The sequence below is a fragment of the Neophocaena asiaeorientalis genome, unplaced genomic scaffold (assembly GCF_003031525.2).
Source record: "Neophocaena asiaeorientalis asiaeorientalis breed wild unplaced genomic scaffold, Neophocaena_asiaeorientalis_V1.1 scaffold46, whole genome shotgun sequence".
Taxonomy (NCBI): Eukaryota; Metazoa; Chordata; class Mammalia; order Artiodactyla; family Phocoenidae; genus Neophocaena; species Neophocaena asiaeorientalis.
The window spans coordinates 8,941,195-8,967,373 of record NW_020175393.1 but is presented as its reverse complement, the minus strand read 5'-3'; the positions used below and the strand labels follow the sequence as shown (position 1 = coordinate 8,967,373).

General features: G+C 47.5%; 1 protein-coding gene across 9 annotated transcripts in view; it reads left to right on the top strand.

Annotated features, from left to right (window-relative positions):
• TRERF1 (transcriptional regulating factor 1) overlaps positions 1-26,179 on the top strand; it is a 226,292-nt gene that overhangs the window by 133,389 nt on the left and 66,724 nt on the right. The window contains exon 1 of one of the 9 annotated variants that reach the window (XM_024765908.1): positions 16,729-16,751. The exons of the other annotated variants lie outside the window; for them this stretch is intronic. The gene's annotated coding sequence lies outside the window, so the exon portion shown is untranslated. Of the gene's footprint in view, positions 1-16,728; positions 16,752-26,179 lie in introns of those variants that run through there. 9 annotated transcript variants of the gene reach the window in all.

Below are 26,179 nucleotides of genomic sequence, written 5' to 3'. Positions count from 1 at the left end.
AGAGGGAGCGCTCCCGCCCTCCCATTTTACCTTTTTGGTTCCGGTGCCGGTGCCGCTGGGCCTGTGGTATGTGGTGGCCCTTATCTGGGTGGGGTCTCAGGGTTTAATCTCTTTTCCTGTGAGGGAGTTGAGGCCATTATCAGAGCCATGACCTTCTTCACTGGCCTGTCTCAGGTCTGTCCTGCTGCCAGCGCAGAGCCAGCGATTTTTAGCACAGAGAGTGACCAGTCTAAATGCTTGGGCCTAGATAGGGGATTTGCTGCACAGGACTATTCCCAAAGAGACGTTTTTTCTAACCAGGTCAAGACATCACCATGACTTGGCCCATCCAAGCAATTCTTTTTTGAAATGAGATTTGATGCATGAGATGGGCCTGTATAATATCGTTAGATAATACAATTGTTGAGAATATTAGAGTTGGGACTTGAGTTGCTTTAAAAGTTGAAAGGGGGTAGTAATGGTGGAAGTGGCTGAGATCACTGTTCTGAGAGGAATGAGTGTGTTAAGTGATTGCTGCCACCAGGTCTCCTGGGCTCTCTGTCTGAGGCTTGCTGTAACCCCCCATGACTCAACCACTTTCAAATCGTTGGGTTCCACTTGCTTTTCCGAAGTTTTCTTCGTTTTATTTTTAGATTTCCACATTTATGCCTTCGGGGCTTCTTGGCTTGTGTATCACACACACGTTCATATGTATGTGTGTGTATACACCCCTTTGAGTGCACGCACACACACATCTCTTTGAGCTACATGTGTCTGTGTAGTTGTTTTGTTTTGTTTATCTTTTTAGTGGTCCCAGCTGAAAGCCCATCTAGGACTACCAACCCCAAAGAAAAAATATCTTCGCTGTATCCTTGAAATACACCATTTCCTTATGGCCCGGAGGTGGTCGGATGTGGCCGTTGGGATTCGTCACTGCCCTTGGCCTCCGTGTCTCTGCATCCGTTGGTGGGTGTCTGTGGGGCAATTTCCTCCTCACGTTAAGTAAGCACTGGAGGGGCCCATGTGGCCCTTGGAGGCTCCTATATTTTCCTCCCATGGAGGCTAAAGTCAGTAGCAGGTCCCCCTTTGGATCTTGTGATTTCTTTCCATCCCTTGTGCCAGTTGGAATGGGGGTGTACTTTTACTTAACAGTGGTGGGAACCCTGCATCCTTGCCCAGGGACTCAGGTCCGTTCTCGGGCGAGAAGAACCTTTATCTAGCTCCACAGGGTGGAGGGAGGCTGCTGGCTCTGACGTGGCTGCTGCAGGTTTGTGTCAGGCCACGTGAGCAGCATCAGGGAAGGAGCTGGGTGCCTGACAGAACCACGTTACAGGACCTTCGGAAAGCATCCCCTCAGGCGCCCCATTCACTTCTCAGGAGGAGGATGATAACTTACTCATGTAAGTAAGACCTTAAACCTTGACTGCAGTCATGAGCACCCCAAAATATTGCCTGAACCTCGCTCCCCAGTTTATAAGGACCCCAAGGATGATAAAAGCAAGACGTGAAATAAGCTTGTGAAAATTGACACATTTTCCTTTGCTGATGATTTGAGTCAGGACCCATCTGAGTTAACACCAGCCAACGAACGACTGATTACTATTAAGGAACAAGCCCCTAAGCGATGAGTGCGCGCTTCTGTGCTGGGCTGTGAGAGCTCGGTTCATTTTGCCGCTCGCACACCTGACTTTTACGTGAACCTCTAAGCCCATCTCTTACTAGGATCTCCTTGGGGGCAAGGATTGGTTCATTTGCCTTGCAACAGTCCCTGGAACATCAGGGATGCTCTCTTTCAATGTGTATATCTTTGTTGGAAACACGACAGAGGTCCAGATCAATAAAAGCAGACCAGTTTCCTGTCCTTTGCTCTCAGGTTGGCACAAAGATGTGCCAAGTGCTCCGTGGCATCACTGAGCCAGGTGCTCCACGGAGGATCCTCTTCTTACCCAACTGGAAGTATTTTTCCAGTATGACCTGGATCTTAAAGGCCAGAACACAGCCTTCTGGAATTCTTAGAAAGTAGACACTGTGACAGGAAGGTAAATATTGACTGTCTTTAAAAGCCAGTGGAAGGGGCTTCCTCAGGCCCTAAGTAAAGTGAGAGCCCTTTGAGCACATTTACAGAGGTCAAGTTCTCAGTGATGGAGAGGGAGGCCTAGAAAAGGAGCGAGAGCTGTCTCCTTGCCTTCAGACGGGACTGTCCCACCCGGCAGGGAGTTGGCACTGTCACCTGCCTACCAGGCTGAGGAGGGGTGCTCCTGCCCACCCCCCACGTGAGGTCTCGCTCCCTTTTCAGTATCACCTGCAGCCCAAGGAGGTAAGGGGGCTCTGCTGTGAGCCTCACCTTGACCGCCTGAGAGAATCCAGTCACGGATCACCTGTTTTCTGAGCTGTTGTTCTCTCTGTGTAGAAATCCCAGGAAAATTCAGAGTGAGCAAAGCTTCCTTGGGCTCAGCCCCTACACTCCACCTCACCCCGTACCTCACTGGGCCTCTTCTTTCAAAGATGTCACACCTGGTTTAGACCAGGTGTGGCATCTTTGACTTTTGCAGAAAAAGGATGGCTAGTGACGCACATTTGACTTCTTTGGAAACAAATTCTCCATTCCCAACTCTCTGGCAGAGCTCAAGGGAAGCGGGGAGGCTGAGGGCAGAAGGGACTGTCCACGCAGATGTGTGGGTTGGGAGAGCACATGCCTCTGGCAGCGCTGCTAGTCTGGCTTTACCTGGGACTCAGAGTGGCCTGGAGGTCAGACCCTACGCTGGGCTCTGAATCCCTTCCTCTCCTCTGCTCAGGGACCTACAGCACCCAGTGGCCCTTCATTCTGCATCTGTGCCTTTGCCCCTTCTGGCTTAGTGGTTAGCAGCTGGGGAGCTTTTCTGAGTGACCCTTGGGGAACCGGTTACTAGTCAGGGTGGCCCGTTTGTCACTCAGTTAATCTGAGAGGGAGACCTGCAGTCTCCTACCTGCAAGGTGCCTGTGCGTGGGAGAGAGGGAGTGAATGAGAGAGGGTGTATGTAAGTGTCAGTCTTCTGTTTTCTTACTTCCAGTTAGTCCCCATTTTCAGCCTCACTCCCCACCCTTCCCCATGCCTGGCATCCTTGCTTCTCTCACCCTCTGGAGTTTACAGAGCAGATTACACCCTTCTTGTCCACATCTTTCTCTGATCATTTGTCTTGCTATCTCAGTTATGCCTCTTGTCCATTTGCTGTCGTCCTGTAATGGGCTAATTGCCTCTTTTCTGTTCTTTTCAATGTTGTAAGTTTATATAATTAAAAAAAATTCCTTTGCTATCATTTTAGTGGAGCCTTAGAAGGAAAAGGAGATCAACACGTTTTCAATCTACCGTTCTTTTAACCAGAAGACCGTGGCGTAATTTGGAATCACTTCCTAAATTCCACTCTATCTCTATAGCTGCTATTTACCCTGTCTTGGCATTTTACAAATTTATATTTTGCCCACCCCCCTCTACCTGTCCATTAGAAACAGCGTATGAGCATCTTTGTAGCCAAATCTTTAGGCATATTATGATCTCCTAAGGGTGAATTTCTGTAAGTAGAATTTCTGGGTCAAAGGATATGTAAAACTTTAAGGTATTACTGGTGCATATTGCTAAATTTCTCTTCATAAATATGACACTACTTTGCATTCCCACTAGCCATAGATGAATGTGCTTGTTTCTCCACACTCTTGTTGATACTGGGTGTCTCTGAGCGTGTATGTTTGGGTATATAATGTGAACACTCTGTGAGATAGATCCCTGGCTCAAAATGCCTGCACATCAAAGTTTGGATAAACATTAGTCAACTTACCATCAGTGTATGAGCATGCTTGCTTCTTCCACATTTTTACCAACACTGCACTATGATATAAAAATCTTTTCCAGTTTAATAGGTTGATTTTATTGATTTCTCCCGAGGTTGAGGATTTTTCATGTATTTATGCCATTTGTATTTCTTCTTTCATGGACTGCTTGTAACCCATTTTTTTCTTTGTGTGTTTATCATTTTCTTGATTTTAAGCTCTCTTTATATATTAAGGATATGAATATGACAATTTTTTTTATTTTGTTGACATTTCATTTTGTTTGCCTTTTTTGTTTGTTTACACATCCAACTGATAAGTTTTTTCTTTTTTTTATTTCTGAGATATACATTTTAAAGTAATAACTAGAATTATGACTTATAACATTATACCAGAACATATAAGATTTTTAGAAATTTCATGTAATGTCTGAAACATTTATATTAACATATTTCCATACAAATAACCCAAGGAAAGTTTAGTATTAGTTGTTTTTTTGTTTGTTTGTTTGTTTGTACTGCAGGTTCTTATCAGTCTGATAAGTTTTATTATTAAATTAAAAAAATTTTTTTACTTATTTTTGGAGGCACTGGGTCTTCATTGCTGCATGCGGGCTTTTCTCTAGTTGCGGAGAGTGGGAGCTACTCTTCGTTGCGGTGCGCGGTCTTCTCATTGTGGTGGTTTCTCTTGTTGTGGAGCACGGGCTCTAGGTGCACGGACTTCAGTAGTTGCGGGCTTGTTGCTCTGTGGCATGTGGGATCTTCCTGGACCAGGGCTCGAACCGGTGTCCCCTGCATTGGCAGGCAGAGTCTTAACCACTGCGCCACCAGGGAAGTCCCTCTGACTGATAAGTTTTAAACAGTAAAGTTTATCAGCCTTTTGCCTCTGTGGTGTGCTTCCAGAATTACCTGAACCTTGGGCTTCTGGGGTGTCCTTTATTTCTTCATTTGACCACACCTGAGGGATGGGCTGGCTGCACATGTGAATGTGACTGAGTTCCAGCGTGGTCCTCAGGTCCTGCAGAAGGAGGACAAGGTCACCATGGACAGTTCTCCGGGGGCTGCTTAGCCGCAGTGGGCATGGGAGGTTGGTCCTGGGGAAGAGGCAGCCCTGCCTGAGACCCAACATTATTGACCCGGGATGCGGCTGGCAGGAGTGTTCCAGGACCCACCTCACATTGGGGTGATCCAGAGGCAGAGGGTGAATGTCATGAGGGGTATGGACGTGATGTGGACAAGCATGGCTGCTAATCTCAGCAAGCCCCTCCTGCCACTAACAGCTGGCCTCAGGGCAGAGGTGTTGCTCACTGGGAACAGTGATTAAGAGGAGGGGCTCTTCCTGTCCAGATCTGATCTGATCGAGCTTAAGACGAAGTCAGGACAAGACAAGTGGGACCAGGGCTTTAAAGGGCCCACATTAATTTGGTTCAACTCAGGCTTTCTGTGATAAAAGCATAGAACAGCCTCAAATGACACAGGACAATGTTGCTTTGATGGCTTTACTTCCAATTTGTGTTTCTCCCCAGTGCTTACCTTACCAACTTGCCTCCTGCCTCTGCATTTTCCAGATTTACCCCTGGTGAGACGTGCTTGGGGAGGAGGCCGAGGGGGGCGGATGCTGGTAAACTGCATTCAGAGCATAAGCTGGGGACTTCCAGGATTGAGGGGACTTGGAGCCTCATTTTCCCCAGCCATTAGCCCATGGGCTAGAAATAAGATCTGTTTCAGAAATGTGTGAACGGTGCTGAAGGGATTTTCATAAACTTTCAGCAAAGTGAGTTCTTCAGACCTATTTGCGATACTTTGACCAAACCTTCAGAGTGGCCTTTAAGATGCTGTCTACTATGGGGTGGCTATTCAGATGTATAATTCTACATTGACTCCTAAAAATTAGGGATAGGAATTGGGATGTAAAAACCGTAAGAAGCTGGATTGTGATCATTACAAAACTGCTACTTCCTTCTGCTCCTCAGACACACCAAGTTCGCTCCCATCTCCAAGCCTTTGCCCCTGCCACGCCCTCCGTCTGACCTGCCCTCCCCCAGATCTGGTACAGTTGACTCCTTGTCTTCATTTAGGTCTTGCTCCAATGTGGCATTCTCAGAAAGCCCTTCCCCACAACCCTAGTTAAGGTAGCACACCCCCGCCCCCATCGTGCTATCCTCTCTCATATTGCCTTATTCTCTTTTCTTCATAGCAGTTACGATATCAATGATAATAGTAATAGCTAATATTAGGGAGTACCAACCACATGCCAGATAGAGTTATAAGAGCTTTACTTGTATGAATACATTTGATCCTCACATTAAGTGTATGAGAAGAATATTATTATTCCCATTTTACAGATAAAGAAATCAAGTCCAGAGAGAAGTTAATGTCATAGTTTGGCCCTGGGAGTCTTCTAATCAGTAAACATTTATTAAACACATATTATGGACCAGGACCAGGCTCTCTGCTAGGATTAGGGGATCCAAAAATGAGTAAGTCATTGTCCTTGCATTCAAGTCATCAGGAGACCAGTGTTCCAGACCAGGCTGGGCCAGTGGCTCCTCTCTGAGACCCTGGAGCAAGTTGCTTACACAGATATATGTGCTTTAATTTTCCCATCTGTAAAATAGGAATAAAGGAACCTGCCCCAGCTAGTCCTCTGCATTCTTGGAAGATCTGTTGGTGAAATCACTTTGAGATGTGCACAGGGTGGTGCAGATGTGGGGAGCCATTGGGCATCCTCACTCTGGAACTAGGAAGCAGCAAACATATTCTCTCTTCCTACCTGGATGAGGGAAAGGTAGATAATTAGCTACCACTCATCTCTGTCTTGGTGGTACCAAGTCCTTATCAGATTTCACCCCCTTCCCTTACTTGCAGTCATTTTGTGGTATCAAGCAATTCTTAAATGTCTAAAAGAGTCTAGCTAGAATCTCAAAATCAGTTTTTGGTCCATTGATGTAAGAGATGTTGTACTTATATAACTGGTCAATAGGATTATGGTATGTAGGGCAGCTGTCCCATCTGATTGAAAGTGGTGAGTTTTATTTTCCAGGGACCCCAAAATCCCTTGCCTACTGATGGTACTTTTTTTTTTTTTTTTTGTGGTACACCGGCCGCTCACTGTTGTGGCCCCTCCCGCCGCGGAGCACAGGCTCCGGACGCGCAGGCTCAGTGGCCATGGCTCACGGGCCCAGCCGCTCCGCGGCATGTGGTATCCTCCTGGACCGGGGCACGAACCCACGTCCCCTGCATCGGCAGGTGGACTCTCAACCACTGCGCCACCAGAGAAGCCCTGATGGTACTTTTTTGAAGGAAGTTGTTCTTATTCATCATTAGGCTACCAGCCTGGCTGTTTAATTCCAACAGCTGGTGTTATTCTGAAACCAATGCAAGAGCACTGTTTTGGTTTCTGTGGTTTTGCCAAGGCCATTAATTAAAAACAAGCTCGTGATAATGGATGGGATGTTGGTATGTGATGGGGAAACAGCCCTGTGGAAAGGAATTCTTGCTCCTTGTCATCCTCTTGAGATGGACTTTAAAGAATGGGTGACCAGACCTTTCAAGTAAAGCATGCCAACGTGTCTGACCCCATCCTCCTAAATAGTATGTGAGAGGGAGCTTTGGTCGCTGGTTCTTGCCCTGGGCCTCACCCGCCTTTCTATCATCATGGTTTTTTTCCTGTGTCTAATTTGTTGCATGATCTGTTAATAACCAAACATGCCCTCACAAGCTGGGGAATATTTGCGTGATAAAGCAATTATGTGATAATCTCCCACTTTCTAAAAGAGACAGGCATCAGGACTGCACACTCTGGGCAGCATCCAGGTGCCAGAGCCTATTGACTCTGTTCTTTCATTCATTTGTACTGTTGCCATCCAACTGTAGGCCCCTGTCACCCCATCCATCCTCCACCTGTCCGTCCATCCATCCATCCACCCATCCACCCATCCATCATCCATCGATCCATCCATCCAGACATCCATCCATCCAACCACCTGTCCCATCCAGTGGATCTCTTATTTTTGAGCACTTATTATAGATCAGGCCCTGAGCTAGGGCCTGGGGATGTAAAGATGAGTAGGTCACCATCCTTGCATTCAAGTGATTCATACAGTAATAGCAGGACATATGAGAGTTCAGTGAAGTGTTTCACGCTAGCATAGTTGGGGCTTAATATTCCCACTACCAAGAAAAGGCAGGGCTTCCCTGGTGGCACAGTGGTTGAGAGTCCGCCGGCCGATGCAGGGGACACGGGTTCGTGCCCCAGTCCGGGAAGATTCCACATGCCGCGGACCGGCTGGGCCGCTGAGCCATGGCCACTGAGCCTGCGCGTCCAGAGCCTGTGCTCCACAACGGAAAAAAGACAAGCTAGGTGCTTACCTATATACATCCTCCCTCCTTCCGTCCCTACCGGCCTCTCATCCTTCCACAGATATTAACACCTACTAGGAGCGAGTCCCTTCCTTGTGTGTATCTGCACCTTCCCTCGGTTTGACATTGGTTCATTTCCCACCCATGTATTTCCCTTACTGCTTCAGGCATGTCACCTGATCTGAAATTTGGGGCAACATCCTGTTCTAAAGGTAAAGTTCCAGCTCCTGAGCTTGGCGTTTTGGATCCCTCCACTGTGCTGCCCCAGCCTGATGACCAGCCTGTGTCTCACTCGTCCTGTGACCAGCAGACCTACTCACTGCTCCCAAACGTGTCTTGCACGCTGCCATCTCCCGTCTAATTCCACTCACCCTTCAAGGAAAGCCTGGGAAGGTGTGTTGCCTCCTGGTTTCGGCCCTGGAGGCAAGCATGGCTATTTTCATTGGATGCCCGTCCTACCACATTGTATGGTTACCTTTCTGTGTGTGTCTGGCTCACTTTCCTTTTGTCACGTGGATAGGATTCTTGCTTCATATATCTTGGTTCTCCTCAGTGACTAAAGGGCCTACATATGGAAGTCACCATCTCTATTTGCTAATTAAAATTGGGGGAAATTATACATTATTTATCACCTCTTCCTGGCAGTCCCTTAGTTCTGCTGCTGAACTAGACAAGGTTGAAATTACCACTCTGGGTCAAATGTGTGGTTTATCTAATCCATTTTTTAACTCTCAGATAATGGAGAGTGTGAGAATGTGTGCTATTTATTCTCCATCTGCCCCCCCCCCACCCCGATCTATTTCTGCCACGCTGTGTCTGGGGAGGCTGGCCCCTATGGATTACATCAGCTGGGCTCCTTTATTTTACCTTCTGGTTTCACTGGGTTTGGCCAGTAGGAGACACCAGCAGGAGATACAAGAACAGGAGGAGAGAGAGGTTGGAGTATTAATCCCCCTGATTTCTGGCAATGGCTTCTTTTCCATCTGCAGCCCCTCTCCCAGTACTGGAGAATCACTGGGCTCCAGGAACAGTTGTTCCCTCCCCTTTCCCTTCTAACTTAGGGATGATCAAGGCTTCTTGCTGGTTTCAGCCTTGCTGGGTGCCACACCATATCTTGTTGGTTCCCTTAACCCTTCCTACACCTCTGTAACTGGTCCATTCATTAAATTATTTCCATTTAAACCTTTTTGAGTGCCATCTATAGTATTACCGAGAGTCAACCTTGCAGGCTTAGTTATCAGCCCATGAATTGATCTGTTTCATTTTCTTACAAAAGGGTTTTGGGGTTTTGTTTTGTTTTGTTTTTTTCGATGCGGAGCACACATTCAGAAGAATCTATGGTAAAAATAACAGTCTCTTGGCTTCTTCCCTCCCTAACTTGTCACTCTCCCTTGAGGCAACCTCTTGTAACTCTTTCAATTATCTTTCTCTGACATTTACCTCCATATTTAAAAGTAATGTGCTTTTGTTTTACTCCTGTTTTAGAAATTACCTGCTTACTTCCTGTTATGATAGATGACGATTTAGCTCGCTTATACCACCCTCCTACCTCCCCTCCCCACATCCTCACAGTATAGTTGTATCGTTATTTATAGTTCCTCTACTTGGTTAGCTTTATAAGTAATATTTTTACTATCATATTTCTCGCTTGTTAACAACAGTATCTCAACTTCCTTAATCAGTAAGATGAAGGTATCAGTGCCCTTACCCCAACTGCCTTCCAACTTTCCAATTTCTGTCACCTCTATTTTTACTTTTACATTGTTAAGGGTGATAACACTTACATTTTTATTTTGTAACTGCCAGTAAAAACTGTGCTGTGTCTGTAGTTTGACTCTAAAGACTGAAAAATCAGCAGATAGGGCTTATGTGATTGTGAATGTAGAAACAAGTTGTGAATTGACAGTCTAACCCTCCGACATACTTGTTTGGTTTGCCTAGTGATTTTTTAAAAAAGTTTCAGCCAACATTTTAAAATAAGGAGAGTTTTCCTAACAGATTCAGAGTTTGGGATATTGTTTTAAAGGCTGTAAGATCTGGTCTGACGTTCCATATGGCAACACTCTGCTGGAGGCTGCCCGCTTTAGAATGGGCTTTCCTACTCCAGTTTGCTGCAGTCCCTACTACTCATACAGTGTATGCATGTGCTCAGACTCCTAGCCTGCTGTGTTCATTTACTTATTTACCTGACCCTGAAGGCGTTTAAGTGTGTGACCCTGATGCCTGATCTGTTGTCCTCTTTGGAGTCCATAATATGTATTTCCTTTATATATGTGGCTTTATATTTTTCCAAGAGTATGTCATTGCCTTCGTTTTTTCCCCCCACCAATTGCTATTATCATATCCTCATTTTTTTCCTCCCAAACTCTCTAGCCAATTGGGTATTTTATATGTTCTCCCTTCCCCCCAGAGTTCTCTATCCTCCTCAAGTTTGACCTGGTTGCTGTCTAGGCCTGCTACACAATTGACATTTGGGATTTTCCTGTACTGTTATACTAGGTTAGTTCTGCTGCTTCCTGGATCTCATCTTTTCTTTGGGTCCATTCATTTTCCTCAGAGAAGGAAATTCCTTTTTTTTTTCTAATGCTTGGGAGAGTAGATACCTGGCTGCCCCATGAGTACCAATGGCTCAACTGTTCTGACATCAGATTTTATATAATCCCTGCCTCCCCCACCCCGCCACCTTTTCATCCTCACATTTGATTCCTGCCCTCCGCTGCCTTGGCAGCTCTGAGTCATGAGCCTCTTGGCCGTTCTGCCAGGCTGATGGACTCTCATAATATCTGTGCCTACTACAGGGTCAGGCTCCCTGTGGCTGCCTCATCAGTTTCTAATCTTTCATACTCTGTCTCTTTTCCACAAAGTTGTCCCAGCCTCTTTTCCAGTAGCCCTTACTGTTCCCTTTGTTGTTTGAAGTTATATCTTACAAAAACTTATTTCACTCTCATCTTGGTGATGATGTGTCTAGATGGAAAGAGTATAAATGAATGCAGTTAATTTGTTGTCCACCATCTAAAGTAGGTGTTTTTAATCCTAAATTTACCTCTTTTAGGATTTAGAAGTTTCTTGTGTTATCAACATGTTTATCCAATTCATAATTTTCTTTTAACTATCAAATTTAGATCTTGTACTAACATTGTTAAGGCAATGGTAGCTGCCATAATCACCTCCCAGTTCTCAGGGGCTTACCACGATTGAAGTTATTTCTTGCAGCTCTAACAGTCAAATGCAGCTGTCCTGGCATGACTGGCGTTCTTCCACAAAGTAATTCAGGGACGCAGGCACCGTCCGTCTTGTGACTGTGCTCTACCTTAGAGGATACATTCTCAACTGGGGCAGTATCACGCTTAGGGGGGCAAAGTTAGCTCCTGGGGCCAAAAAAATCTCATTTTAATACATAAATCACAGATATACATTTGGTACATAAACAGATAAACAGTGTATTAAAATTTTCCTAGGCGGAAGAAGACACCTAGGGAAAAAGTATCTGAAAACGCTCCTTACAAGGGCAACAGTGATGAAAGAAGGTTGAGAAACACTGCTACCGGGCCTAGGAGTATCCTGTGTTCAGGTGGAAGGGAAAAAACAAGGTGGTGAAGGCTCACCCACTTCTTAACAGTCTTGGCCCCCAAATGACAGAGACCTCTTCGCCCACATTTCATTGGTGAGCTCTAGTCACGGGTCCCACCTTGCCACGGGAGGAGCTGGGAGGTGTAGCTCCGGGCTAGGCAGCTGCCTCTCAGTGACAACTCTCAGCTAAATGAGGGGGAACACAGATTTTGGAGAACGGCTGGCCTCCAAACACAGGGGTCAGCAAACTTTGTCTTACAGAGCCAAGTAGTAAATATTTTAGGCTTGCGGGCCATGTGGTCTCTGTCACAACTGCTCAAGTCTGCTTATTGTGGCCCAAAGCAGCCATAGGCACTATTGACATGAATAGGTGTGGCTGTGTTTCAATAAAGCTTTATTTACATAAACAGGTGGCTGGCTGGCCTGCAGGCTGTGGTTGACCAACCACTACCGATCCCTACACCTGATGACCATTCCAGAGCTTTTCCACTGCCTACTTCTCCTTGCCTCTCAGGACCTAACCCAGGTTCTTCTACATTCCCTGTGCCGAGACGGGACCTACAGCTGCCCCTTAACTGAGTGAGGAGTCCGTAGTTTTTCTGTGAGAAGAGTGGGATGGGGTATGACCCTCAACCAAGTGAAGTGTACAGGTCCCAAGTCTGGAGACAAGGAATGCATATTGCATGTGACAGTATGGTATTAAGCCATCCCTACCTCTAATCTCCACTGCCACCTGACACGGTAGGAGGCCGAGTACCTGGCACATGTAGTAAGTGCTCAGAATATGGGGACAACTCCTGTATTCAATATTCAGGGGTCCCTTAAAATACCTGCATTAGGTGAAATAAGTCCTCAGAGGATCTGCGCTCTGCCTCTCATAACATTAGAAACTATACCATATTTTCAGTGGATTATTTCAATGATTAAAGCTAATAGTTTAATAACACGGCCATATGCTCACATTAGAAATGGAATAGAAAACTACATATACAATATGATCTCAACCATCGTATTTTAAAAGTTTAGCAAAAAAAAAAAAGGAAATATTCTCACAAAACGATGGGATTATGAGTGGCTTTTCTTTTTCTCTTGTGTATGTTTAAAACTTTTACTGTGAGCGTGCTTTCTAGGTGGAGGAGAATAAGTGTTATTTTAAAACTATAGGGGAAGGGAGTCAGCGCTGAGTGCGAGTGGTAATGAGGGTGTCTGCCCGCTTGTGGACATAGACATGGACCCAAGGATTCCACCAGCAATTCTGTCGGAACAAGTCCCTCTGAGGCAGCCTGTCCTGCTCACCCTCCCCCAAATTAGAAAGGCTTCTTTACATAGCGACTGTGGAAGGGTTCCAGCCTGCTTCTCCACTGAGAAATTCTTCTCATTTCTAAGTGATGAGAACCTCATCTAGATTCTGTTTCCGCTGAGGCAGGACCAGCCTCTCCGAATGAATCATCTAGATTATCAATAGAGTGAGGAGGAGAGGCGCCCGGGGTTAACTGCGTGTCACAGGCATTGGTCATCTCGGCCTCTCCCCGGTAGGCTTACTTGACTTTGGGGAGAAATGAAATCACTTGCACCCCAAAGTGCTCTCTGTGTTGGACCACCAGCCCGGCGGCCTGACCTCCAGGTGCCCCTGCCCCCCAACGGAGCAGAGAACAACCCATTCTGTAGTCGTAAGCAAATTCAAGATCATACCCAAATGCCCGTAACTGTCCAGGAACCCTCTGGGTTCCTCATTTGCCTCTTCCAGGTATTGAGTGATTGGGTTTGGGGGCCCTCCACCCATGTCCTGCCCACCTGAGTCCCTTCTCTTCAACCCTTGGCTGTTTCTTCTGGTGATTTTGTTCTTCATTCCTGGGCTGTCTACACACTGCCTCAGCCTGTGCCCTCCACACTCATCAGACCTGTTGCATTCTCCAGCTCTTAGCCCCTTCACTAGGACAGGGTGGCCCCTCTCCCCTCACCCAGGGCCCTGTCTTGACTCTCAAGGGACACCATCTGCTTGAAAACAGCTCCCCGTGGCCTCCGTCTGCTTGCCCATAGCCTCCTTGCCTCCCTGTATTCAACCTCCTCTGTCCTTGTTCCAGGACCTCCCTCTTAGCTCCCAATTAGGTTGGAGGAACCTTATCCCAGCTCTTTGCCTCCGCCCTGGCTCCTGTGTTCTGAGATCTGGTCCTAGCATCCTCTCTTTCATCTCAACACACATACCCTGGACGTGCACGTGATGTACGCGCATGTGTAAGGACCACACTCCGGCAGGCACAGGCACTGGTTAGTCCTGTGTGTGCACGTGGACTCCTTACGGTGACTTGAGAGACCCTATACCAGGGCTTCTTAGCCTCAGCACTATTGATGTTTGAGCCCGATAATTCTCTGTTGAGGGGGGCTGACCTGTGCATTCAAAAATGTTTAGCAGCATCCCTGGCCTCTACCCACTGTATGCCAGTATCATGTCCCCAGCTGTGACAACCAGCTGTATCTCTGGACATTGTCAGATATCCTTTGGAGGACAAAATCTCTGCAGGCTGAGAACCACTACCCTACATGTCGGGGACCCCCTGTCCCCCCCACCACGCCTCTGCTCTGTCCCACCCACTGTGCCTGCCTTGTGCACACTGATCCCTGCCTCGGGGCCATTGCTTCAACTGTCCCTGCTGAGTGTCCAGTGTTCTCCACTCAGATTTTCACTTGGTCTTCTGGGCCTCAGCTCAACTTTCACCTCCCCAAGGCCTTTCCTGAGTGCCCTGTGGGAGCAAACCTAGTTGCTTCATCATGTTTACATGAGAACTATTATCCGAGGCACCCAGCCTCGGATTTGGAGTTGAGAGATGAAGACGGGTGGGTGGCAGAGTCAGAAGGCTGCCAAGAAGCCCCTCTCGCCGGCTTATGTAATTCGCTCCGCGGAGAGAGAGCACAGTGGGGCTCAGCAAGTGAGTCCCTGGCTGCTTGTCATGTGAAGAAAACTGACGGGAACGACACTTTTCCTCCTCTGCTTCCTGCCCTGCTTTTTTGTTCTTTGTATCGTGAATAATGTGAATACAGGAGCCTCATACTTGGAGTTATTTTTACAAGGTCTCATCTCTGCTGCAGATGACTCAGAGCTGGGGCCTTCTCTTGAAGACGTTTCTTGGGAAACGCCAGAGAGATGCTGCGCCCTAGGTGAGCTGGGGGTCAGAGAGGCCCCTGACCCATCTGGAGCCATGTCCACTGGGCAGGAAGTGGGGCTGGAAGGAAGGCCTTGCTGAAGGCCAGCGCTTCTCCCGGCTTCCCTCTGCCTAGCCATCCCTGCCTTTTCCTCACCATCCTTTTCTGCTCCAGCAGAAACGACCAGGACGGCCTGCCAGTCTGGAGAAGAGAGAGGGCACTGCCCCCAAGGTTGGCCCTGCAGGCTGCTGGTAGACAAGGCCCCAGCAGGCTGGTGGCTCTAGTCTAAAGGTATGAAAACTACCTGGACAGTGGTCACCAGGCCCTGAGGGAAAAGGAGAATCAGAGAAACCTCTTCTCATGTCTCCAGCCGCCCCCGCTGCCCATGTTCTTGGGGTGTAAAGGCTGCATCTTACTCTCTATTTCTTCCATGTCTGGTGCTAAGACCCAGTGAATGTGTGTTGAATAAAGGAATTAATGAAAGAGAAGCACCTTTTTTATGTGTAAAGCTGAACTACCTGGGCATGCGTATAGCACAGAACCTCATGCCATGGAGGATGGTGGGTTCTGCACCTGCTCCAGAAGATGGGCGTGCCCAGACCTCAGCACACGTGGACTGGAAGTTGTCATCACTCTCGGCGCGGGCATCATCTGACTTGACCCCTCACTACCACTCTGAGGGGCAGAGGTGTCGCTTCCTTTTACAGAGGGTCACGGAGATCAACAACAGCACGCTCAGTGCTGTGCAGTTAGTAACCGGCACAGCTGAGTTCTTCTGCCCTAAATCTGCCGATTCTGTGACTGTTGCCCTGACCCTGTGATGCCCTAGAACCTCGGAAACCCCAGAAGTAGAGACTCCCTTGCTTTTGGAAAAGACTCCACACCCTCCTTCACTCACAGCTGCAGTGCTGTCCTTCCGGAAGATCTGGTCCTTTCCCTTCTGTTCTGCCTGTAGCGGAATTGCTGGTTCTCACCCATCTGCTCCCCAACAACTCTTGGGAGAATTGGAAGGCCCCTCTCAGACACCTCTGATGGTTCTAGAGAAAGGGGGATTTGGGGGCATACACCCTTTTTCCTCCTGCTAAAATTCTCTAACCCCCCAACTCCCTTTCTTGCTGTCTTCTCCCAGGTCACACGGTCCCCGACTTACAACCCAGGTGGATGGAAAAGGTTTCAAGTTGATCATTTGGAACTCAGAATGCATTTCTCCATAGAAGTAGCTTGAACATGACGCTGAGTCTACCTGTAATATATCTGAGATAGAGTATTAATAACATTGGCCAAGTAGAGAGCTAGTATTAATATTAATGATTTCATTAATTAATTAACTAATAATAAGCCATCACCATCTCTTGCCTGGAAGACTGTAGCAGCCTCGTCACAGGTCTGGCCTTTTCCACTCTTATCGTCCTATAGTTTGTTCTCTATGTGAAAAGCTGATCAAGCCCCATCTCTCCTCTGCTCCGAGCCCTCCAGTGGGTTCCTATCCCCGTGACCTGGCCCGTTCCTGCCTTGCCAACCTCACATGCCGGCCTTTTCCAGCTCCAGAAAGCTTGTTTCGCCAGAGGAATCAGCAGCCGCTGTTCCCTCTGCTTGGAACTCATGTTCCTCCTCGAATTACCTGGTACAATCTCAGTTCATTCAGGTCTCTGCCAGATGACACCTTTTCAGTTGCCCCAGGACACTTCAGAGAGGTGACCTCAGATACCCATCCCCCATCACTCCTCTGCACCCCTCCCCTTCGTAGCACTGATCATACCCATTCCACTGCTGGTGTATTTGTTTACTTGGGTCCTGTTGGTCTCCTCCACTAGGATGCCAGCTCCACAAGGGCAGGGACCTGGTTTGTTTTATTGGCCGTTCTGCTTTCAACGCTGGAAGAGTACCTGACATATGGTAGGTGCTCAATAAATACTTTTAAGTAAATAGATACATGAATGAACGAACGATGTGTCCACACCTGACCTATAGGCAGATTGTGGTTTCTTGTGGAATTTATCACACATTCCAAACATCGAAAATTAACTTCTTCGGGCTTCCCTGGTGGCGCAGTGGTTGAGAGTCCGCCTGCCGATGCAGGGAACACGGGTTCGTGCCCCGGTCCGGGAAGATCCCACATGCTGTGGAGCAGCTGGGCCCGTGAGCCATGGCCGCTGAGCCTGCACGTCTGGAGCCTGTGCTCCACAACGGGAGAGGCCACAACGGTGAGAGGCCCGCGTACCGCAAAAAAAAAAAAAAAAAAAATTAACTTCTTCATTTCCCAGCCCTTGGGATTTGAAGTGTAGGGACCTCATTTTAGTAATGAGTTCGTCGATTATTCTGGAAACCAGGACTTCTTACTCTGCATTCTTGGCGAAAATAGATACTCTTCTCCGGTTCTGAATTTGGCAAAGGAGGGGGGTGGGCACTTTGGTGTCGTGAGTCTCCTGCCTCGAGTTTTACTGAGAATGGCCATGTATTTTTGATTACTCTAGCTGGGTGCTTCTCACCTCGGCACCACTGACACTTTGGACCGGATAATTCTTTGTTGTGCTGTCCTGTGCACTGCAGGATGTAAGATGTTTAGCAGCATCCCTGACCTCTGCCCATATGATGCCAGTAGAACCTCCCAGCTATGACAACCAAAAAATGTCTACAGACATTGCCATTCCCTTGAGGGACGAAATCATCCCAGGTTGCAAACTACTACTCTACCATGTGCTGGAAGTCTCGCCACACCCACCCCCCGCAACAAAGAATTATCTAGCCCCAAATGTCAGTGGTGCCAAGTTCAAGATAGCCTGCTCTAGCACAGCACTGATGGAATGTTCTATTTTCTGCTGCCCAGTGGTAGCCACTTGTCACATGTGGCTGTGGAGCACTTCAGATGTGGCTGGTACAACTGACGAACTGAGTTTTTAAGTTTATTTCATTTTAATTAATTTTATTTTTTTTAAGATTGTTTTTATGTGGACCATTTTTTTAGTCTCTATTGAATTTGTTACAATATTGCCTCTGTTTTTTTTGGCCTCTCCCGTTGCGGAGCACAGGCTCCGGACGCGCAGGCTCAGCGGCCATGGCTCACGGGCCCAGCCGCTCCGCAGCACGTGGGATCTTCCCAGGCCGGGGCACGAACCCATGTCCCCTGCATCAGCAAGCGGACTCCCAACCACTGCGCCACCAGGGAAGCCCTGCCTCTGTTTTATGTTTTGGTTTTTTGGCCCCGAGGCATGTGGGATCTTAGCTCCCCGACCAGGGGTCAAACCCACACCCCCTGCATTGGAAGGCAAAGTCTTAACCCCTGGACTGCCAGGGAAGTCCCCATTAGTTTTAATTTAAATAGCCACTTAAATAGGCTAGTGGCTACCATATTGGATAGCACAGCTCTAGAGAAACCTGTGCGGCTCACACTTTAGTGTCACACAAGTCATCTGGGGAGAGCAGAGTCTGATTCAGCAAACCTGGGGTGAGGACTGAGAGTCTGCATTTCTAGTGAATTCCCAGGAGATACCAAGGACCTTAGTTTTAGTAAGATGACCTAAATCTCTAACCTAAAGATCATATAAACACAAAAATGACATTTCTGCTGCCTGGAAGGGCTTGTTAAAAGACACAGTGGTATAGTATGGGGTGATGGGGAAAATATGGTCTGTGGAGTCAGACAGATACTGGTATGAATCCACTGTTACTCAGCTGTGTGCCCTGGGCAACTTACTTAACCTCTCTGAGCCTCAGTCTCCTCAACTATAAAACAAAACAGTGATCATTCCCAACTTGCAGTGTGATTCTGAGACACTGTATTTGAAAGCACCAAGCCCAGTGCCTGCCTGGCCCATACTGGGCACTCAGGAAATAGCAGCAGGTGTTACTGATTCATCTAAAGTAAAGGCGTCATTTACACACATCAGCCCTTAACGTTTAGGCCATGCCTGAGACCCCCCATGTCAGAATCACTCAGATGTTCTTTGGAAAAGCAGATCCCTGGGCCCAGCCCACACCTACTGAGTCAGAGCCTCTCACGGTGGGGCCCTGGAAGCTTTGTTTATTGTTGTTTTTAATTGAGGTACAATTCGCACAGCATAAAATCAACCACTGACCATTTTAAAGTATAGAGGTCAGCGGCATTTAGTGCGTTCTCAGTGTTGTGCAGCCATCACCTCTGTCTAGTTCCAAGGCATTTTCATCACCCCAAAAGGAAACCCCATACCCATTAAGCAGTCACCCCTCATTCTCCTACCAGCCCCAGCCCCTGGCAACCACTGGTCTGCTTGGTATCTCCATGGACTTACCTACCTTCTGGGTATTTCAGATAAAAGGAATCATTCAGGGCTTCCCTGGTGGCACAGTGGTTGAGAGTCTGCCTGCCTATGTAGGGGACACGGGTTCGTGTCCCGGTCCGGGAAGATCCCGCATGCTGCGGAGCGGCTGGGCCCGTGAGCCATGGCCGCTGAGCCTGCGCGTCTGGAGCCTGTGCTCCGCAACGGGAGAGGCCGCAACAGTAAGAGGCCCACATACCGCAAAAAAAAAAAAAAAAAGGAATCATTCAATATGTGACCTTTTGTGTCTGACTCTTTTCACTTAATGTTTTCAAGGGTCATCCATGTTGTCGCATGTATCAGAACTTCATTCTTTTTCATGGCTGAATAATATTCCATTGTATGTAGATACCAGATTTATCTGTTAGCCAGTTGATGGACGTTTGGGTCGTTTCCACTTTTGTGGCTATTGTTAATAGAGCTTCTTTGAACATGTGTGAACACGTTTTTGTTGGAGTGCCTGTTTTCAGTTCTTCTGGGTTTACACCTAGGAGTAGGGTTACTGGGTCATTGATGACTCTAAGGAACTGCCACACTGTTTTCTAAAGCAGCTGCACCATTTTCCATTCCTGCCAGCAGTGCAGAAGGGTTCCGATTTCTCCACATCCTCACCAACACTTGTTATTATTTTATTATTACCAACGTAGTGGGTGCAAGGTGAAGCTTCATTCTTAACTTCCCCAGGTGGTCCCTATGGGTGCTAGAGCTATATTCAGGAGAGCTTGTCCTGCACTGGGTTAAGTGATGGTCTACTTCTCGCAGAGGCATGGGACTTGGGACTCAGTCAAACAGGGCTTTTGTTGGGCTGGTAAAACCCATCAGAGGATTGGAGTTGTTAATTTGAGTGTGTTTAAGAGGTTGGATTTTTTTTCACACATCTTACTGTCTTAGCCCATAACGAAAAAGGATGGCTTATAAACAACAGAAATTTATTTCACACCGTTCTGGAGGCTGGATGTCCAAGATCAACATGCCAGCATGGTCACATTCTGTGAGGGCCCTTTCTTCCTGGTGCATTGCTAATACTTTCTCACTGTGTCCTCACATGGCAGAAGGGGTGAGGGAGCTATCGGGATCTCTTTGATAAGGGCACTAATCCCATTCATGAGACCTCCACCCTCATGACCTAAGCACCTCCCAGAGCCCCCACCTACTAATAGCATCACATTTGGGGGTTAGGATTTCAACATATGAATTGGTGGGGGAGGGACAGAACATTTAGCACGTAGCACTTACTCCCTCCCCTTTAGTAAGGGGAACTGAGAGGATAGGGACAGCTTGTTCTCAGCTTGCCCTGGAAAGGCCAGATCAGTGCAGATGACCGGTGGGAGCTCCCCCACCCCAGTGCCCCCATGGGCAAGTTACTGCAAAGCACCTCTACCTGCGGCTTGGGGCTGGCCTGGAGGGCCTGTCCCGGCACGAACTGGCTTTGAATTCTTCTGTTTTAATAAAATTTAAGGTGAAGTTTTGCACTCTACCGGATAGTATAGCCGGGCCTGATTTAATTTTTAAAATTAGGGGTTATCCCCCCAAATATTGAAGTGTATTTCAGGAACACACAAGGTTAATCCTGTGGCTGTGAGGATAAAGGTGATAAACCAGGGCTAGCGGGTAGAGGAGTGTCGGGGAGGGGGTTATCGTGGGAGTGCTTCATGAAAGGAATAGTATTCCTGTCTAACAATGAGGATTTTGTTTCCCTCTTCCGGAATTTCCTCGAATATAATCTCTGGGGTGGAAAACAACATTTAAACGATGCATTGTATCCACAAGCAAAGGGAGCAAGGTCCTACTGTAACTCCCTGGGCCACTTCAAGATTGCTCTAGGACAGAAGCCCAGCACCCATGGCCTCCTTAGGTTCTCAGCCTTGGCCACATGTCACAACACCTGACCAGCTTTAAGCACTATTGTCTAATGGGTTCTGGTGAACCCCAAGCATCTGTGTTTTTTAAAGCTCCCCAGGTGATTTTGATGTGCAGACAAACTGCTGTGCTCACCCATGGGACGCGATGGTACAAAAAGCAGACACTTGCTCACGCCCTCAGAGAGCTTACAGTCTGACTGGGGAGGCCCCCTCGTTAATCACATAATTAATCAATTGCAACTTTGATAAGTGCTGTTGCACACTTGCGTTTCTGGAGAGTCAAAGAGTCTCACTGAAGCTGTATTTGAAAGCTAACTAGATGTTAATGAGGGGGGAGCTAGGAGAAGAGCATCCCAGTCAGAGGGACCAGCATGTGCAGAAGTCCTGGGGTAAGAAAGAGCTTGGAGTGTGTGAAGACCTGAAAGACAAGCTGACTGGAGCTGTGAGCAAGGGAATAGGAGGCCTGAGGAGGTTGGAGAGTGGATGGTGGTCCGCCATCCATTGTCAGCCTATGATAAGTCTGTCTGATATGCTCTCAGTGTTTGAGCTGCTGTGATATTGGTCGAATACCCCAGCTTCTGTGTTCTGGAATAACCAGGTGCATGGAGACCTGATGAAGTGGCCACCTATCTCTCATAATGGTCTGAGCAGGAATGCCCTCTTCTAGTGCCTATAAATTATTCTTTTCTCAACCTCCATGGAGGTAAGAGTGGGGCATCTACAGAAGAGGAGAGATGGTTGGAGAGAGAATGGGAGTTTTCACCACGTTGGAAAAGCTTCCAGGCCTCCCCATCTGTTGATAGAATGTCTCCCTTGAAAATTAGATCTTCTTCCGTGTCACCATCATCTCTGTGCAGGAGAACTTGTTTAACAGAGTGAGTGGCCCCCACGTGACTGGAGTCTAAGATTTCTCATTGCGTTGATGACTCTCCACCCTGTTTCTTAGATGTTCTTAGATTAAATCTACAGATTTAATTCCTCTTCCTCCTCAATTTCTTCTCCTCCCCCTCCTGCTTTTCCTTCTTTTAAAAATCTGTGCCAATTTCTAATTTATTGTGGGTGGCATGGAGGGAATTCTTCACACTTCATTGGGTCCTGCTTCCCATTTCAGAAGCTCCACAGTTTGTCTCCTGTGTCCCCTCCCCTCCCCTGGCTGCCACCCTGCTCCTGTCCAGTTTTCGTTTCAACTGCTCTGTGGCCAACAGGAACCCTTCCTCTTGGGTTTGAGCCTCTCAGTACCCATTTAAAGTGTTCATGTCTCTATAGTAGTTTTTCCCTCCCAAGACTCTTAAATCTTCATTCTCCCCTTAACTCTAACAGCAGTGTGGTCTGTAAGGCATCACTGTGTGCAGAAGGGAAACTGAGACCCAGACAGCTGTGTGGGGCATGGGGCAGAGTCTGGCCTTGCCTGGTGGCTTGCTGCCTGTGGGTCCCTGGGAAATCACAGAGCCTTCCAGGGCTGTGTCCTCACTGGTCGTGTGGGAAAGACCTAAGTAAGATTTCCATGCCCGTAAGGCAGTGCCGTGGTAGAGAGGAAGGGCTTTCCGGCTTCCCGTTCTGGTTCCGTCACTTAGTTCTGTGGTCTGGGACAAACCAGCAGGCATCAGTTTCCTCACTTGTAACATGGTGATACCAACAGTGACCCCGCAGGACTACTGTGACTATTCGGGTGCTTCTTGGGAAGGCCCGGCACCAGGCCTGGCCTGTGGTTAGGCCTTCAGGGTGTGGTAGCTGTTCCATCTCCTCTCCCTTCTGGAACTCGGCTGTTAGTCCAAGGAAACCCCAGCCGTTAGTGGTGGAACTAGAACCCAAGTCTGCTGGCTGCCGGCCCGGAGCCCCTGGGTTGAGCTCCCTCTAAGTCCTGGGGTAGCATCCAGAGAGAGTGGGCCTGGGGCCACCGAGGTGAGACTCAGTGCCCGTTAGCCCTGGTGCAGGGGGACTTCCCACTGGGAACTCTCAGCACAGTGGCAGGGGACCCATGAGGTCACACACCAAGAAACTGTGAGTCATCGGGACCCCTGCACCCCTGCAAAGCTGCCCTGCAGCCCCAGTACCAGCTGGGAAATTGTTTCATGGATTCCTGTTGATTTTCATGTTGAGGGAGGAGCATGGCTGTCCCCACACACTGCTGTGTGATAGTAATGCTGACACTTATCCAGGGCCAGTTGGGAGCCAGGAAATGTGCTCAGTGTAGGACCTGTGCCCTTGCTGATCTCGCAGCAAGGAAGGCACTGCTAACTCCATTTTATGAAAGAATCAGGCCAAATGGCCAGTGAGGGGCGGGGCCAGATTTGAACCCAGGTCTGCTTGGCCCCAAAGCTCATATTCTGTGCATGAAATTGTATGACCTTCCGTCGAGTAACATTCACCACGAGGCTTCTCCAGCAGTCATTTAATAATAGAACGCTGGGCTTCCCTGGTGGCGCAGTGGTTGGGAGTCCGTCTGCTGATGCAGGGGACGCGGGTTCGTGCCCCGGTCCGGGAAGATCCCACATGCCGCGGAGCGGCTGGGCCCATGAGCCATGGCCGCTGAGCCTGAGCGTCCAGAGCCTGTGCTCCGCAATGGGAGAGGCCACAATAGTGAGAGGCCCGCGTACCGCAAAAAAAAATAATAGAGCGCTTGTTCACATCCCCAAACCCACATCCACTGTCAGTCTACGTCAGCCCTGACCAACTAATTTTCACCACTGGTCAAATTGGATTTGGCCAAGTTACCTCTGTTGAAGAGAAAAATAGATGAGTCCCAAAACTTGCTATAAAATGGGAGGGAGGATAAGGTGGCCCCTGTGTTGGATGCCTCGTGCCAGCTTAGGAAGAGGGAGAATTAGCTGACATGCACCTTACTTTCCTGGTTCGCCTTAAGTAACTTCTTGGGCACTTTTGGAAAAACCTGCACATCTATAATGCATGGTCTGAATACCATCACAATGGAAGCATGATGTGAGTCAAGAACCGATTCGGTCCTTATTAAGAACCTCCTTTCACAGCTAGAATGTGCCGTGTTCCTTCCGTCACAGGAACTTTGCACAGCCTATTGTGCTGGCAACACCTTTTCTTTCTGTCTTTTCCCTCCTGGCCCCACCCTATTTTGTTTCACTAATTTATTCTTAGGGCTCAGATTAAAGACTAATTCTTTAGGAAAGCACCACTGACCCTTTCCTGTGCTAGATCTACCTCTGACATATGCTGTTATGGCAGTAATCATACTTCTTCAGAGCACCGCTATTATAGTTATTTCTAATTTATTAATGTTGGTTTCCCCACTAGAGGATAAGCTCCATGAAGGCAGGGACCACATTGGTCTCAACTGCTGTATGCCTAGTGCTTTGCACTTGCCTGCTATATACTAGGCACTCAGTCAACAATGGATGGACCAATGGATGGTTGGATAGACGGATTGAGCTAGTTAACTTCATTTCCTTTACCTTAACTCCAGCCAATATACTCTTCTTGCAAGAAAGGGGGATTGTAATTGCCTGTTTATATGTCTCCCTTGGGTCTCTTTGAAGAAGAACCCATATTGAGAACACTAGAATCTAGCCCAGCACCTGATATATGAAAGTTGGCTGTGTGGTCTAAGCTTAATCTTGCCCATGAGTGATTCCAAGGACTGTTGCTCCTGTCGGGGAGCCTGGAGAGTTATTTTCCCATGTTGAGAATAAGGATGAAGCACTCATGGAAACTGAGGGAAGTCCATCCCTGTTTCCCACCTCGTGCCATAGTTTAGCTTCTTGGTAAGATCTGCTATTGAAGTTGCCAGTTACTCTGTTGACTTATTTATACATAAATAGTTATTCCTGTAACCTTCACTTAGCCAACATTCAGAGATAATGATAGACAATCTTGGTAACATTACAGACATCGCTTCCAAAGCATTCCCTTGCTATAGGAATGTTTATGATGTGCTTATCGCTAGAATTTCATGAGCAACAAACTCCCAAACTGCAAATGACTTAGCATTTGAAGTAGGGAGTGAGAGTGTACGTGTGTATGCATTTAAAAAAAAAAAAAAAGACTTTTGAAAAGGGAATTTTTTCTTCTACAGAGATATCTTCTAAAGTTTAAAATAAGAACTACATAAAAGCTGAGAGTTTAGAGGAATGAGCACTTTCTCTTAAGCGTTCAAATGGGGGAAAATGACTTGTAATCTCTCCCTCAAGTATTAAGGCAATAGGCATTTAAAGGCTTTTTTGGGAGCTGGCTGTCACAGACAAAAGATTTCTCAATTTTAAAAACATCATTTTTATAACATTAAATGGTAGGAATGAACGCGAGCAGCCCTCTTGACATTTTGGAAATGCTTTACTTTTTGAAACGTCCCAGTCCATTTTAATAGATGACACTTTTGTTCTTCCCATTCCGGGCAGTAGCTTCGGCTGGGGTTGCCATAGTTACAATTGGAAGTTCAAGGTAGAGCAGGACAGGGCTCCAGGCACAACTTCTGACCAGGTTCCCGTGAACCCAGTGTGTTGGTGCCACCACCTCAGACACCCCCCCACCACACTTTCCCAAACTCCCTGCTGTAACTCTCCTTCTTGGAGACTCTCTGAACAGTCTGAACTGTAGTCCAGAGGGTGAATTTGACATCATTTTTATTTCCAACCACCCTCTCTGAACCAAGAGCTCAGCCAGACATCTCAGGAAGGTTGCACTCTTTACAAACGTTTCCTATAGCATGCTTCTCAGCTGTGGTTTGTGGAATGGTGCTGGTCTGCAAGCTGTTTACCGGTCCACGAGATCAGTACAGAAATTGAGAGGAGGCGCTTAGAAACTCTCATGCCGATTTGACAGAGTAAGCTGTTGAATCATTAAGAAGTAGGCTTGTACTCTATGAATATTTTTGTCATTTCATTTTTCTACCAGTTCCTTTTCTTATATTTTATAAAAGTATTCATCCGTGATGGATCAGAAATTAAAAACAAAGAACTGGTCCTTCATAACAAAGAGCTTGAGAAGCCCTGTGCTGTAGCACTTGTAAGCTGCCTCTGCTCCCTGTGGGACAGGTAGGCTGTTGAATGAACTTGGGGAAATCACAGCACTTACCAAATTATCTTGTAGTGAAACATGTGTACGTCTCTCTCTCTCTTCTCTCTCTCTCCCCTTCTTTCTCTCTCTCTCTCTCTCTCTCTCTCTCTCTCTCTCTCTCTCTCTCTCTCTCTCTCTCTAG